The sequence below is a fragment of the Dermacentor albipictus genome, chromosome 9 (genome assembly GCF_038994185.2).
Source record: "Dermacentor albipictus isolate Rhodes 1998 colony chromosome 9, USDA_Dalb.pri_finalv2, whole genome shotgun sequence".
NCBI lineage: Eukaryota > Metazoa > Arthropoda > Arachnida > Ixodida > Ixodidae > Dermacentor > Dermacentor albipictus.
This window is the reverse complement of record NC_091829.1, coordinates 50,830,699-50,847,178: the sequence shown is the minus strand read 5'-3', so window position 1 is coordinate 50,847,178 and position 16,480 is coordinate 50,830,699. Positions and strand designations below refer to the sequence as shown.

The following is a 16,480-nucleotide window of genomic DNA, read 5'->3' as shown; positions in this document are numbered from 1 at the left end:
CCCAATATCCGAGTGGTCTGCCCTTTGTTTACATTCGTTAACAGTATCTTGGCTTCGTAACTTCTTGTCTTTGCTTCAGCAATTTACAGTAGTGAATAACTTTTCATGTATTTTTGCTTCGATGCCATCGGCAAAGCACTTTTACCATGCTAAAAGCTGTAAGACCTCTAGGCATTCAATGCCCGAGGTTCCTCACGTTTGTGATGGAGCATGGTGGTTTGGATTGCAGTGCACATTGCTTCAAAACTGGACATTGGCGAAGTATTTAAGAACTCTAAACGCTAAATTTAGGGTCACAGGATAAGAATAATGCAAGTTGAGGTGGTACATAATGCGTGTAAAGTTCTTTAATATTCTGTATCATTGCTCGGTGAAATCTTGGACATTCAATTGAGATGTGCCGGACTGTAAGCTGTTCTCCGCATTTTCCGTATATCGTTGGTTGTGCGCCTGTTAACAAGTACATGTGTGTTGCGTACGTGTCTCCTACACGTACCCTACACAGTGTGGTGCCGCGATCCCGCTGTGAGGCCTGCCTTAGTGCGGGATTACGAAAGAATTCGTACCGCCTTCGGTACTTTAACGCGCAACAATACCTCTAATTTCTGCCGTCACGTTTCTGCGTAATTAGCTCGCAGGCCCGCTCTTATAGAATAACACAAGTCGCACGCGCACCGGCAGTTTACAAGCGCTCCGTCAAAGAAGTCTTTTTGTCGACTTCTGCGCTGTTACTGGCATGGTCTCTATGAGCTTTCCACGGCCGGGCTGTTCTCCCTTTGGGGAGTTCTCCATTGAACAGTCTCCGCTCAGTTCATAGACCGTGTGCAAAGTTCGTGCCACTGTGGGTCCCTTGTACTAGGTATTTAAGGACGTGCCAAAGCATCGCCCTCTCCCCCCCCCCTCCCCTTATCTTTTGGCGGCAGTGTCATCGCTCCCGAATTCATGGGTAGGGATCAATAGGTAATTACCCCTGCACACCAGCGCTTCACGCACAGTGGATTACCGTGCCGATAGAGAGAGGCGAGAAACTTCTTGTACACTTTAGTGCGTCACGCCGCCTATTCTGCACGTTTGAGAGATCAGCGGCTTAAATGGCTGGCTTGCGTAGCGGTTCAGCGAAGCGTACACTCGTGTGAAGAGGACGGTGACGCAACTGACATTCGTCGAATGGTTTAAGTGCGATGTCAGCACGCGCGCGCACTGAATTGCGCAAGAAACCCGAGGCTGAAACGCAAACCGGCGACACAAGTCTCCAGTAAAACCCCCCTCTTCGAGAACAAATACGGTTGGTCTTATCTGAAGTGTCTCTGCATCGGCCCGTCCAGCCAATGGTGAGGGCATGTCAAGAGAAGAGGAGTGTGGGCGGTATAATATGCGTACGTACATGAAGCCCGCGCCTTTGCGTTCCTTCAGCAAATAAGATCGTCAACAATTAGTGTTGCGCCCAATTCAAAAAGATATTGAATACCTACATATTACACCTAAATTGAATTTGCCCTACCTCACGCAATGCATGAGGAGTTAGCATACGTGAAATTACGGTACGTGTGCATCAAACTGTCGATAAAGGGTAATCCCAATGCATTTCGACCGCTTCAAAGAAATACCTGCATAATAGCTTTGCCTATGAGACTTGTCGGCCTGGCCATAAAGGAAACTGGTGTGCTGATCATTTCATGCAGGATGACGCCACATGAAAACTTAATATATTTGAGGGTGTTTCATGACTGGAACCCTAAAACCTACTTAATTGTCTTCTTCGACCTCTCAAAGTTCGAGCGAAATCTCGCGATGGGTACATTCCAAGCGAAAGTGATCGCTCGAGAATACAGCCTTTGAATAAAAATTAAATTTCTTCTTGAGTGTGCACCAGCATGACCGGTTACAGCACGCGCTCGCGAAGGAAATCCGCTTCTAATATTTTATTTTTACGCTCCGGTTTTTGGTTTTTCTTGTTCTCGCGTTCCCCCTGAAAACAAAGAGTTGCAGCTTCTCTCGAAAGGAGAAGCATCGATTGCGACAGCAAATTACCAGACAGCAATGCGAAATAAGATGGTACTTTTATCGGCCCTATCCACTTGTAAACGTTCACTCGCTGATTAAAACAAGCATGGTGTCACGCGCGCACAACCAAACATGAACACTTCTCACTCCATGACCGGACAAACTCGCTGTCCAAACGCTGGAGTGAGGAAGCGCGGCAGCAGAAGCGAGTGAATTGACTTTCGCGCTGCCTCTCGCTTTAACCCGAACTAAGCGGCGAAAACGCGGCGCACACGAAGCTGTCAGCATTCGGCCCACTCTGTCCCCATCACAGATATCATTGAAAATAGGGCCCGCACACGAACGCACCATACGCAGCAGCCGCGGGAGTAGAAGCCTACCCCCCCCCCCCCCCCCCCCCAAGTGGTGCGCGCGACGGAATGCGGCACGCTTCCCACTCGCTTGGGGTCGCGACATTAAGCCGCCATTGGTGGTTCAGCGGCGCACGCTTTCACTCGCACATACAGCGTACGGCGACGATACCTCCCTTGTCCGTTATACGGAACATCACGACGGCGGCGACGCCGACGACATAAACGCGTCCGGAGTGTTGTTGGTATCGCAATAATAGTCAAGTGAGGCACGTTTCTTTCACGCCTAGCTGCGCCACAGAGCCGCTGCCATGCTCGCAACGCTTGGCATTCTATCGCGACAATGAATGCTGGAGACGCTCGGGACTCCGGCCTGCTTTCTAGCAGTGCAAGGAGAACAGACGACGCAAGTATAACAAGGTTGCAAAACAAATTGTCGTACTCATATTTGATAAAACATAGCAGATTCGTAACACGCTGTGCTGGGCTAAATTTTGCCCGACTATGAAGTTTTGTGCACAAATGGAAAATGAACACAAGGAATATTAGAAGCAGCTTATTGGCACATCGTTTTTCACTTTTCTCACATCTGCTTGAGTCAAATGTGTCGGCACGGATGAGCTTCTGTACCTGTGGAGTCCTTAAACTGACACCATAGAGGAAAATCAGGTTGAGTTACATTAAAGCATTGCCTTTCTACAACACCAAAAAATTCTCTGGTACCATTACAGGCTTAGTAAACTAAAAGAGACGCAAAAAACAACAAAAAAGAAAAGTTGAGACGTCACTTACACGTTCCCGTACCATTTCACCGTGAAATCATGAATGAAGACGGCGTTCACTCATTCCTATTTGGCGGGATAGTTGATGCGTTCTTCGTAGCAGTGCTACTGCCCTTAAGGAAAAAAACAAAAAAGGGGTACGAATATTTTTCATGTGATAGCTAAATACAAAGCAACCAGCTTTATCAATTGATTTCGACAGACAATTGAGATATATACAAGATATAATGCGCACATTCCTTACCGAAGAAGAAACGTAAAATTGGTGGCACATGTTTCACCACGGAAAGAAAGTAAAGAGCGGATTACTTTAAAGTATTTCTTTATTGTTGTCCCTATATTAATATTGTGCCGGCTATCGAGATAAATTTCACTTCCACGCAAAGTACTGTTTTACAATATTGTGGACTGCACTAGCGCAGTTGCTTCAATAAGACGAAGAACCATCGCCACATTCTTCTGGTTATTGCAACTAGAGTACGCCTGCTTCAATGACAGTCCTAAAGAGTCCCCAAGAACTTAAGCAGCATAGTTTTACCCGAACACGTGAAAGACAACTTTCCCCACATTTTTCAGTCCAATTTCTTTTTCTATTGCCAGGAAACCCGCTTTGCAATAAAAATTATCTATTTCGCTTGAATTGTGAGAACACAAGGAAGAAAAATTACGAAATGACTAAAAAAATGACCGCCCTTCCAATACCGTGGAGAGGGTTGCAAGCGAAGCTCGGGATCCGCGGCTGTTCGTTGTAATACCTCGGCTTCGCGCTCCCTCACGGCGAGGTCGGCACGTCGACGATGAGCCCCTTCTGGAGCGAGTTCCCGACAGCGTTCATCAAGCGCCACCTGTTCTTCGGACGAACGCACGGTGCGTGGCCTGCTCCCACTGCCGTTCCTTCAACGCAACCTGTTCTTCGGCAGAACGAAACGAACGAGCCCCCCCCCCCCTCCCCCCTCTGAATACCGGGCCTGAAGTGGCGAGAAACGGCGGGCACCCGAGGTGAGCAAACACGCGACCACACTCTGTCCCTCCTCCGGAGAGAGGGGACGCTTGTGATTGGCACGCGCCTCGCACCGCGTCGACTTTTTCATGCATATAAAAGTCCGCTTTGAAGGACCCGTATGACGACCCAGCAGCGGTTGAATCGGTTAGCGTGGTGGACTCGCAACCTGGAGGTCGGTGGTTGGAATCCTCAGACGACAAGCAATTTTCGCGCAGCTTGAGATTTCCGCATGGCGAAGCTGACATGAGGAAATAGAAGCTTCGCTTGAAAAAAATACGACAGAATGGTCGCTACATTTCACTCCCACGAACAAAATATAGTGGCACATTTTCTAAGCACAGGAAAATTAGCCACATGATTTCAACTGAACCGTGAGATACCGATGAGTGAAATTATTGCATTTTTTAGGCTTTTGTGTATTTCAGATGAAGAGATTTCACTGTTACTACAGCATGGTGCTTAGCTTGACATGTACTTTTCCGGGTATAGAGACACTGAAGAAGGCCTCGAAACTTGGTACAAATGCTCGAGAAAGTTGTTCTGAATAAATGGAGAAGAACCAACTGCGCGATGCTTTTGGCATGTGCATTGTGTCGAAACAGTATCTTCGTCTAATTGTCTACTAGGAAGAAACTAAAATCACATACATAAGTCAATGCTGCAAAAGGAATCTCCTCTGTCCTTCCCTCGCTTTCTCTTTCGTAGTAAACGTAACTTTTCAAACTCAATATCTACAATACGTGCAAGACAGCGCAAAAGACTACGAGGCTCGTACGTTTTCTGCAGGGTATTGCAACTTGCGTCCCTTGGCATTTGAGCGAATAGACTATGTGGAAGTTGCAAAGTAGGCTCGCAAATGCAAACAACAGGTGATGAGGTAAACTACAGGAGAGCAGCGAATCGACAAATACAACACAGTACGACACGCTATCGAGCACTTCATGTCACAGAAGCAATTTACCCAATACAAACAGAGCCGTCTAGCTCCTTTCCCCAGAAAAAACAGCCACAGAAGGCGGGTAGTTGAGAAAGACGTATCAAGACAGCAGTGGGAGGACAGCCATCACAGGGATTCTCGTGTAGAAATGCTATGGGTGAAAATAAAAACGTTCATCCATACGCTGGAGCTCTGTCTTAAACCAAGCAAGAAAGCGGTGGGCCCGATGTAGGAAAAAAAATGACATCACAATGAGAAGCAGACAAGCAGGAGCAAAAATGAAACAGACCACCTGCCTGAAGAAAACTCAGTAGCTAGAGCATTGTGCTGCTTGACACGATGTCGCCTTCTCTGAGTGGAGACAGCGCAGAACACGACAGGACGAGGAGGAGTGACAGCAAAGCGCTGTCTACCACTTTCATGGCCTGTCTCACTAATGAGAAAGAGAAGCCTCGTGAGAAAGACAAGAAAGAAAGAGGAACCATGTATATCTTAATCGAGCATCGCATTCATATAAACTTTGCGTATTGTAGTTTCGAAGCTGTTGATCGGTATGCGGATAACAGATGCTGTTGTCTTTTCAGTCCTCCACGCGAAAACCACAAGTCGCACTACTATGTGAAGGGCTTGTTAGGATACTTATGTTAAAAAAATAGAGAATTGCGAGCATTGAGCATTTTAGAATGCATCTCTTAGGCGCCCCTTCCTGCGGCGAGCGTCGGAGTTGTCCCTCGTAACCGAGCCAACGAACACAGCGAAGTATAAAAGCGAACGTGGAGCACCGCGAAAAATTAAAAATGGCCGTAGCGAAGAGAGCGCGAACAGCAATGTGGAGGAGGAGGGCGCAGCGGAACTACGACGCAGAAAGCGGAAGAGGAGTATATGGTGAAAGCGTGAGAAGACAAGCGTAATGCCGCGCAAGATTGGCTTTGCAGCGACGATGGCTACGAGATGGCGCCAGAGTAGCGCGCGTCGTCGGTATGGAAACAAAGCGTTGCATGAGAGGAGATCTGCTGGCGGCGGCGGCTGTGAATCGCGCCGGCGCGTCACCCACACACCGCCTCTCGCGATATGCCGATTAGCGAAGCAATCGCGCCATACTTCGCTCCGTTTGTAACGCACCGAACGAGAGAAATTGTCACCGCAAGCCAACATATCGCGAAATGAAAACACGTATGTAGCTGTGCTATAATTTCGCCTAAGGGAATATGGAAATCGTCGGTGAAGTTTTTACAGCGAAGCTGTTAGCCTCTAGTTGGTCAGGAATTTTAGTGTCCGTCAGCAAAAAGAAAATAATAATAATTAACCGAAAAAAAATTTACATCTCATTTGGAATCAGGCATACAATACACCCCTCAGTATTCATTTCAATAAAGAAAAGCAGAAAACAAGCTTCAAAGACCATGATGGATGAAAAGGCTCCTGTAAACAATGCGAGGCACTTTCCTTCTCGTGTGTTTCCTGGTAAAGATTACGGCTGCATAAGCTAATTCGTTGGGAAAGGGGAAACAACTGCTTACGAATCCATGAATGAGGTCACTATGCTTCATATATAAAAGGGAGACCTGCCCAGCAACTCATTTTGTTCATTGCAGGACCATTATGGGTAGACCATGCTAAGACTTCCGAAGAGTAGCATGAATACGAGGAGCGTCGAAGAGTGCAAAATTGTAATGCTCGACGACGGTGTCGTGCTAAGATTAGGCAGAACAATAAAACATTTCATTTCCCCATCGACGGCATTTGAGTTGTTTTCTAACAGTTTCGCTGGTCATTCATTTTCGCAGGGTCGGGATGGCGAGTCATTTTTTTATATACTACATATAAACGCTTTTATTTTGTATAGCAACCATTGTCTCTTCCCGAAAGTTCGTAACCGACGACGCCACACACACATTCATTGGCGCTTCGCGCCCAACCTTTAAGGACACGGAAGCGACGTGAACAAGGTGGAAGTAGGAACGAAGCTTTAAAATCCTTGCTCGTCTACCCATGAGATGCTCTGGTTCCCGATTTCCTTGTATCCTGTCAACACAAATGACTTTCTGGGTGTCGTCATATTCCAGTCCACATCTGAAGAAATTTTGATTTATGATGATCATGATGATCTTTTGAAACATGAGAAGTCCTCAGTGGGAGGAATCAGTCACGAATCGGGTATTAAAGCACAGATTGCAAATGGTGGAACAATTGAAGACACGGAAGAATTGAAACCGGGAATAAGCGCTTAGTTTATTTGAGAATTTACAGGGAGGTGTATGAATGACCGGGTTTAAAAGAAAGAATAATTGTTTTTAAATGGCTTAAATTGCAAGCAATATATAATTATAAAGGGATAGCAAGGAAAAGCAGGGCTCAGCATGTTAAGATATTTTTAGCCTGAATGAAATCAAATGGAATGACAAAGCAATTGCTGCAGCCGAGATCTCGCGCCAATGCTCTAAGGAAGTTAGGGCAAAACTCTTAAACTTAGATGGATATTACAAAGCAGACATTCAAGAAGCCTTTTTCATCGTATGCTGCAATGCCTTTTCGTTTTCTTTCTTCCTGAACATGAAATCTGCGCAAGCAGTCGCTCGTTCGGCAATTATCTAAATTGAGAATCTTCTTCCGCGAATAAGCAAGCATGCTGAGCAGTGCCATGTGCTGCTCTTGCTTGTCGTACTTTCAAGTAAATTACCGGTTAACAAATTACTTCGCAGCCTGGGAATGCAGTACGCCGCACAGAAAAGGTTATGTCAACTCTTGACCTCGACTATAAGCAGGATGTGCCTCTAACTTCTAATTCTATTGCCTTTGCAGACGTGCCATTTTGAACGCAAAGCATGTAAAATACTTGCTGTGAAGCCCCTTTATTACGCATTAGTATCATTCAGCGAGTGAAAATTTCTCAAGCAAAAACAAATAAGGAACGCATTTTTTACCTCCAAAAATATAACGATGACTGGACTTACGTTGTTTTAGAGCAAGATGTTTGTTCCCCGCTCCGATGACGCAGTGGCAGTGATTTTCCGCGGCCACAAGCCCAAGGTAGGGTATTCAATTGCCTCCCAACTTTATTCTTGCCAACAGCAAGATTCTTCGTTGACTTTCTGACATGTTCACTCGATTTCGTGAGGACCTAACTAAAGGCGAGACAGAAACAAAAAAATAAATTTCTGTAAGTAGTCTTCTACAAAAGGAAGAATTTGGAAACCTGGCGCACTCTTCATTAGGATGGCCTATTTTGCGGACGTCGAGCTTTTATTGGTTGGGCCAGCAAGAACCAACAACGTTCCATACAAATACCCGTAAGGAATATTTCGAATACCGTTTCTACTCGTCTGAGAGCCGAACTTTTTTCGCCAAGTTGACGAAGTGCGGCGCCTTACACGGGGTTGGGCCATTGCGGATCACATTTTGTCGCCGCGTATAAGACCCTTGATTATTAGTACAAAAGTAGCGAACGCTGTTTCCAGAACGCATATACTTCTTCACGCTAACCTGCCACGCAGATGGTACCCGTCTACAGCCCTCACTATCGACGCTGTCACGCCAACTTAGATTCAGTTAGATGTCAGTCACCCTCACGCGTACAGTCGTCCATTGTGCCCTCCATGGCGTTAGATACGATCACGACGCCAAATATTTTTTACAACAATGCCCGACATCAGGTTGTGCACATACGTTTATATTCTCAGCAGAACATGTGTTCTGAAACTAAGAGCATGTACAGAAGCTTCGTCGCCGTCTTCTGTCTTCAAATTGTTTATTTCAACATTCGCTTTTATCTCGAATTATAGGGTGCCAAGTTAGGAGTGCCGCTCTTAGATGAACGCGGCTCTTAGTCGACTATATACAGTACTTTATTTTTGCCTACTCAATTAATCCTTGTCCTATGGCGAAGTCTTACACAGTAAACAGCAACCTCCGCAGTCACAGCCTTCTTCGGCACAGGGTTGCAACGCAAATACGACTTCCCGAAGGGCCCACTATCGCGTGCAATGTTTTGCGTAGGCTAACTCATTCGGCTAATAGGAAACCCGCGTTCCTACTTGATTTCCAAGAGTTGCGCTGCCTGCAGCTAAGTGGAGTCTTGCTACCAAAACCTGTGCTCTGAGTGCCTACGGGTGTAATTAGCCCAGCATCTGGAACTTTTCGTGGACGGCAAAGAGGCAAAACTTCTAGACGTCGTTTCTAATTGAATCATTCCAACCGCTATACATCTAGCACTTGGTAAACAGATGGCTAAATTGAAATCAAGAATGCTGACGACAGTCATTTATTTGATGCGTCTTGTTTTGAAAATCTCCAATAGCCTAACCATTTTCTTCTCTCTTTCGATTTGTAGCGAGGGTTGGTACAGAAGGCAAAATTGTTTGTTGATGGCACTCTAGGCAAGGACGTACCGAACTAAAAAAAAATGAAGTCTCTCGTGTGGTAACAAGGCACTTCTTTTAAGGTATTTGGGCTTATGACAGTAAGTATGGCAGTAAGCGAACGAGCTAGGAGGAATCCGACTTTCCGGCGGCAAGTGGAAGTCAGGCAGACGTATAAAAATATTTGGCATTGCGACACAACCCTCACAGGGTGCCGACAGGGTTGGGTCGTGAAGTACAACAATATTGCATCGTTTCGCAAGATTTCATCTTGAGTTCTTTTTTTCTCACCTTCTTTTTTACTGAGGCATGCATATAACAGAACATGAACCAAAGTGTCATAGCAACTTTCATGACTACAACAATGTCGTGTTTCACTGACGAAGAATAATTCCGCTGCCGCATAATGCTCTGGCGCGGCATTATGAGACACTTCTTGTATTTGATCTTCCATTGCTTTTCACCTTTGTAATTTGCTGGCACGGCAGCGAGCATTGATTATCGCGAGCATTGGTCCCTCGCTGAGACGGGTGGAGAGAAACAAATAAAAGGAAAATCATTATTACACAATAAGACACAACTTGGCACCACGTTTACGAGGACTCGCGGAAGTAGCGACAGTTTTGTACAATGCAAATACACACGGTGTTTCAGCTAACTCGTGCGAAGCCTTCAAAAATGCACGCGTTCACTAAGAGAATGCAAGCAACCTATTGTTATTCGCTTTCCTCACGAGCAGCTGAAATAAGTTTTCTGGAAGTTCTTTCAGCAATTATTATCGAGAACAAAAATAGGTAAAAACGATTTAAGAACTGTGTTATGGAAAGAAAATATTCAATGATGAATTTTAGCAGCCTATTGAGAAACGTCCAGATTATGTCTTTCTATGGAGAGAGCGGATCTGGTTCTTACTTTTTTATATATTCTTTTTTTTGGGGGGGGGGGAGGGGGGGCGCTGAAATCAAAACGCACGAAATTTGAGACAGCACCATGTGTTCCGGCGATTTTTCACCGCGACAGTAGTGTCCTCGAACATGCCACCACTGAAAGATCAGTGCGGCAGGAAAACCCCGAATGCATGAAAAGCAGCAAGCAATGGCGCTAGATAAAAAACAATGGTATTGGTCTTTCCTTTTTCTGCGACATCTTGTCGGTTGAAGCAATGACTTAAATATAGCCACGAAAGATAGGGTAAATAGACAACAATTATAGCGACCAAATACTCTAATTACTATAGATAAAGACCGGACGGCCACTGGTGGCGACGAATGGAAGACGACAGGTGTGGCCGTTGCCTCTCACTTGTGCTTCATGCGTTCGGTTTGCGTTCAGCATCGATAATTCATTTGCAACACGTTTGAGGCCACTAGTATCACTGCATGCAACCGTCTGACGACACGCTACTTCGAAGTCTCACGTCTGCTTTTTTAAACTCCAAAAAATGATAACCAAGAGCCATCTTCGTGGAAATAAATTATTTCATATTTTTCAAGTGGCTATAGAACTTCTCGATAGAAAATTTTTTTGTTTAGCTCAATGTTTTAAAAGTGGCCAAATATTTATTTTTAAATGTTTAACTGTATAGGGCAACATTCTTTGAGTTCTTCAAAATGAAAATGAAGAATAATAAGTTGGTTTCATTTTCGTGAAACCACGGGAATGTTTTTTTAAATTTTACACTCTTAGACAAAGGTATACCCTTTGGGGTGTATAGAGGGAGAGAAAGAGGGAAAGGCAAAGGAAAGACAGGGAGGTTAACCCGAGATTATCTCCGGTTGGCTACCCTGTACCGGGGGAGGGGCAAGGGGATGCAATAGGTGAGAAAGAAAGAAGGATAAAAAAGGAAAGGAAGAACCTAAGCACGCACACGCACGTACACACGAACTATTTCTGTGGGCACTGTCAGGTAGCCCACGAAGGGGTGTATATTTGCCACAGACCAATAATGGTCATATGCCTTGCTTCCGTTCCCTTTTTTGAAAACGCCGCGCCCGCTGCTTTACTGTCGAGAATGCTACGTCATGCTGATAACCCGCATGCCGTTCGTTGCTGGGAGGTATCGGGCTCGCAGCGTTAAAGACAGATTACATTTATTGTTGTATGGCAAGATACTGCCCAAAGGGCGTAATTTTGTTTTAGAGTGTAGGCATGAGTTAGCTGAAACACTCTGTGTTTAAAACGCACTGCCTAGAACAATCGCATACAACATCTTCTGGGTCGTCATGCGTTCTTTACAATAATACGTGAGGGCCGGAGCTTTTTGAAATGTATATGCCAGGGGGGAAAAAAAGTACAAATGCTGTAAGAGCAAGGATGCGAGTGACATGACGGCATGGTTTTGCCGCTGCTTGTTCCTGCTCAAACAAGGCGTATATATTTTTTAGATTTAGCGGACAAGACAAGTACAAGGCTACGCATTGCTTATGCCTTATTTCACGTCAATACGCGGAGCTCGTGGCGTCGCAGCGTGCCAGAAGAATTTCATTCCATGCAAACGTGGTGCCGGTTATCAGTCACTGGAAGAGTTCAAGGCCGCGCTCCGTGGAACGAAAAAAAAGCGACCTTAATATCTATTATTGTTTACCGTGCATAACAGTTATCATGTCAGTAACTATCGTTCTTTATGAACCGTAAACAAACACTATGTAAAAATTTCATGACTGCTAAAGGTTGAATTGGTTTCTTTAAAAATATGGATGTCAAACAAAAGAATAAGAAAATATAAAGTATGAAGACGCCAAATAAACCGACACACACAAGAGAAGAGAACGGGACAGCGCGCCCGTTCGCTTCTAAAAAAAGTATAAGAAAAAAAAGAGAATAAGAAAGATGTTTCAGCTGACGATGAAGCATATTGCAAAGCATAAAGCATATCGCAGTACTATAGATCAAGAATGCGTACAGTAAAAGCCTGTGAAGCGAGAATATTCAGCATCACATGTTGATTCATTATGTCGTATTGAGTATCCTCATGGTTCCTTTCAATCAGAATACGTTTAAGCGCGTTTAACATCCAAGTCCGCATTTTGCTATCAGACAGACGAATATGGCTTTTTGGATGTCCTTGTGATTAAATACTGTGTCATGTGGCAGCGCACTAGTATACAGCACAAGCTTGTAAAATATTTGTACCGTACCATCCGTTAAACATTCAGTTTCATTCAGCGTATATATTGCCGTTTTTAATGTGCCGTTTTTAATGTGCCTTCTGTTAGTGGTCGCTTTCTTTACAATATTACCGAAAATTTATTTTCCTGCCATTTTAGCAAAATTTCGCTCGACACCAAATTAATGGTACCACGTTGCTTTCAGGCAACATCAGTGGTTCTGCGCCATGAACTCGAAAATTTAGAAAGCTCTGCAATATTCCCTCGAAATTTCTAGCATTGTCATCATCATCATCATCATCATCAGCCTGGTTACGCCCACTGCAGGGCAAAGGCCTCTCCCATATTTCTCCAACAACCCCGGTCATGTACTAATGGTGGCCATGCCGTCCCTGCAATCTTCTTAAACTCATCTGCCCACCTAACTTTCTGCCGCCCCCTGCTACGCTTCCCTTCCCTTGGAATCCAGTTCGTAACCCTTAATGACCATCGGTTATCTTCCCTCCTCATTACATGTCCTGCCCATGCTCATTTCTTTTTCTTGATTTCAACTAAGATGTCATTAACTCGCGTTTGTTCCCTCACCCAATCTGCTCTTTTCTTATCCCTTAACGTTACACCTATCATTCTTCTTTCCATAGCTCGTTGCGTCGTCCTCAATTTGAGTAGAACCCTTTTCGTAAGCCCCCAGGTTTCTACCCCGTAGGTGAGTACTGGTAAGACACAGCTATTATACACTTTTCTCTTGAGGGATAATGGCAACCTGCTGTTCATGATCTGAGAATGCCTGCCAAACGCACCCCAGCCCATTCTTATTCTTCTGATTATTTCCGTCTCATGATCCGGATCCGCAGTCACTACCTGCCCTAAGTAGATGTATTCCCTTACGACTTCCAGTGCCTCGCTGCCTATTGTAAATTGCTGCTCTCTTCCGAGACTGTTAAACATTACTTTAGTTTTCTGCAGATTAATTTTTAGACCCACTCTTCCGCTTTGCCTCTCGAGGTCAGTGAGCATGCATTGCAGTTGGTCACCTGAGTTACTAAGCAAGGCAATATCATCAGCGAATCGCAGGTTACTAAGGTATTCTCCATTAACTTTTATCCCCATTTCTTCCCAATCCAGGTCTCTGAATACCTCCTGAATACCTCCTGAATACCTCCTAGCATTGTAATAAATCACAAATTATTTTAATAAGTTTCTATTTTGTAGCTACAGCGGCAACAGTCAACAAAAAAACGCTTACCTCATTATGCATCTGGTTTTTATAAAGCTTCAAATACAAGCATAATTGTTCCAGCGCAAATAAGAATAAATAAACAATTGAATGCGTTTTCATCAGCACCTTCTATAAAGATAGGGAAAACAACCTCCGCGGTGGCTCAACGGCTATGGTCTTGCGCAACTAAGGACGAGGTCACAGGATCAAATCATGGCCTCGACCTAATTGCAATCGATGGGGGCTAAACTTCAAGAACTCCCGTGTCCAGTACATTGGGGGCACTTTAAGGACACCCTGGTGGTTTTGCCACGTGAAGCTTCAGAATTCATTCAGGATTACGAAAAAACTTGTTTTGACCGGGTGACCGTGACCGGGTGGCTCGTGGGTTTGGTCATTAATGCGCTTATTTCAGGCCGTGGTATTGTGACACTCCGGACAAGCAACTGCTACAGCTGTTCTCTTTCGCTGTTAAGAAATCAGCTATCACAGAAATGTGAGTTCAGTGTCGCCTAGATATGCGAGTAGAATACGTGTGACCTCCTCACAAACTAGCCTCGTCCGTTTGGAAAACATTATCTATTGCACATAGGCATTTGGAAATCCTCTCCTTTGATGGTTGTCAAGCAGAGTCGTCCTTTCGACGCTGAAATACCGGCAGGGCCAAATGAAGTATTCCGTGTCACCAATTTCTTGACGTTTTATGACTGATAGAGAGCTACCTCATCCAAAATGTTTGAAGCTCCAACATTGCAATAAATAAATAAATAAATAAATAAATATTAGGTGCAGTAGGATCTGAATAAATGAAAATCATTAACACGGAACAACCTTGAAATATTTGTTGGTCTTATATATCGCTAATGCAAAAAAACTTCGGTTAATCCGAACCAACATCTTCGCCACTATCTGTAAACGGGAACCTTCAGAAGAAAGCTAGACTAAATATCTATTTCTTTTTCCTCAGAAAGAGGTACGATGCGAAATACATACTTTGCCAGACCTCTCATTCTACCCAGACACCCATCCTTAAAACTCCGTAGCAAAGAGCACAGGCAAGCAAAAAAATGTTATGCATTTTTAATTCATAGCATGTACAGACCTGCACAGCAACCCACCATGGTGGCTTAGCGGCTAAGGCCTCACGCTTCTAAGCACGCGGTCGCGGGATCAAATCCCTCTACCTTGGTTGCATAATGGAGGCGAAATGCATTTCTTGTCCCGTGCATTCGATACACGGTGACGGTTCCCTGGTTGTTAAAATTAATTAATAAAATCGTAGTTGTGGCACGTAAATCCCTTGAATTAGTTCATTAGTTATTTCCTTCATTCAGACCTGCACAGCTTCGTAGCACCCCCACTCCCCTCATATACGGTCAAGTTAAGAAGAACCAAATTTCCGGAGGAACCCCTGTTCGATAATGTGGACTCCCCCTGCACGACCGCGCGTTATTCTGCCTCATCGACTGGTGCCATAAAAACTATTTTTGTTTTTCAAGTTGCCGACGGCGCGTCCTTGAAACGAACACTAGTTCGCTTATCCAATCGCCATCAACCAACCCCAAACCACGGGACAAACTAGCTGCTCTTTTCATTTCTTTATGGTTAACACATCTAACCATGTTAAGAGGCAGCATGGCACACGGTGCTGCACCTGTGTACAATTTTGTCAGTAAAAGAAACTCCCGTTATTCGGAATGTATTTTTCATGTCCCTTGAGGCTCTCTGCAACGACATTCTGCTGCACATCATAATTATATGACTACAGGAAGATGGCTACATCAATGAGCACTTCGGAAGCGGACAAAGCAATTACTGCGCACCGCTTTGAAATATCCAACTAAGTCGTGAAGGCAGGACTTGTGCGTGAATTTTACTTTCAAGGTTTAGCGATACGGACCATATTTGCTAAAGCTTCCACGCTACATCAAAGCTTCGATTGAACAGTTGCATCGAACGTCAAAAACCTTAAATCCAAACTCCACAAGGTCAGGGCATTCAAATAAATTAGGCGGTTTCCCAAAACAACTTTTTCCCGTTTCAGCCGTGCTTAAACAGCGACGTTGGTGTTACCCTCAGCTAGAAGAAACTGCAGGCCCAAATGGCAGCCAATCACACGGCATCGGCTTTGCTTTCCGCTATCCCAGCCGCACTACGTCATTCTGCATCCCCGCTAATGGGTAAGACAGGCACGTGGCATGCAGTTTATTCACCGGTTTTATGCGCGGTCGCGTTAACTAGAAGGGCGCTTTACGTGACTATACCAAAAAGAGACGCTGTCATAGCACACACGCAGGATCCGAGTGGCTGGAAGTGCTGAAATGCCCGCTGAGATCCTTTCAGCTTCCGTAGGCCCTGGCCGCATGCTGTTCCTCTGCGGCATAGGCGACCTTCGGAGTGTTCGTGGACAGCCGTAGGGTACCATAAACGCATTGCTGTTTCATTGACGAGATTTGCACACGTAACACTTCAGCACGCACACACAAACAAAGCCTCAGCTGGATGCTTTAAGGACGGTGGCCTTTAATGCCTGCAGGTATAGGTTAGGCATACGTTGAGAGTTAGCCCTCATCCTGTCTGCTCCTTTGTGTGTCCGTGTTCACTTCGTGCTACACGCCAAGACCATGATCCACTAGAAATTTCAGTACAACGGAGTAAACATTGATGTAGCCAAATCGCAAGGTAAAATACCCAATCGAAAGAGTTTGGCTCAAAGATAA

At 44.9% G+C, this 16,480-nt stretch overlaps 1 long non-coding RNA gene across 6 annotated transcripts in view; it reads right to left on the bottom strand.

The window, feature by feature from the left end:
* LOC135911933 (uncharacterized) overlaps window positions 1-16,480 on the bottom strand; it is a 469,826-nt gene that overhangs the window by 142,935 nt on the left and 310,411 nt on the right. For all 6 annotated transcript variants that reach the window (XR_010567517.2, XR_010567518.2, XR_010567512.2 and 3 more), the window contains 2 exons: window positions 8,031-8,201; window positions 3,147-3,249 (listed from right to left, as the gene is read on the bottom strand). This is a non-coding gene — a long non-coding RNA (uncharacterized lncRNA). The remainder of the gene's footprint in view (window positions 1-3,146; window positions 3,250-8,030; window positions 8,202-16,480) is intronic.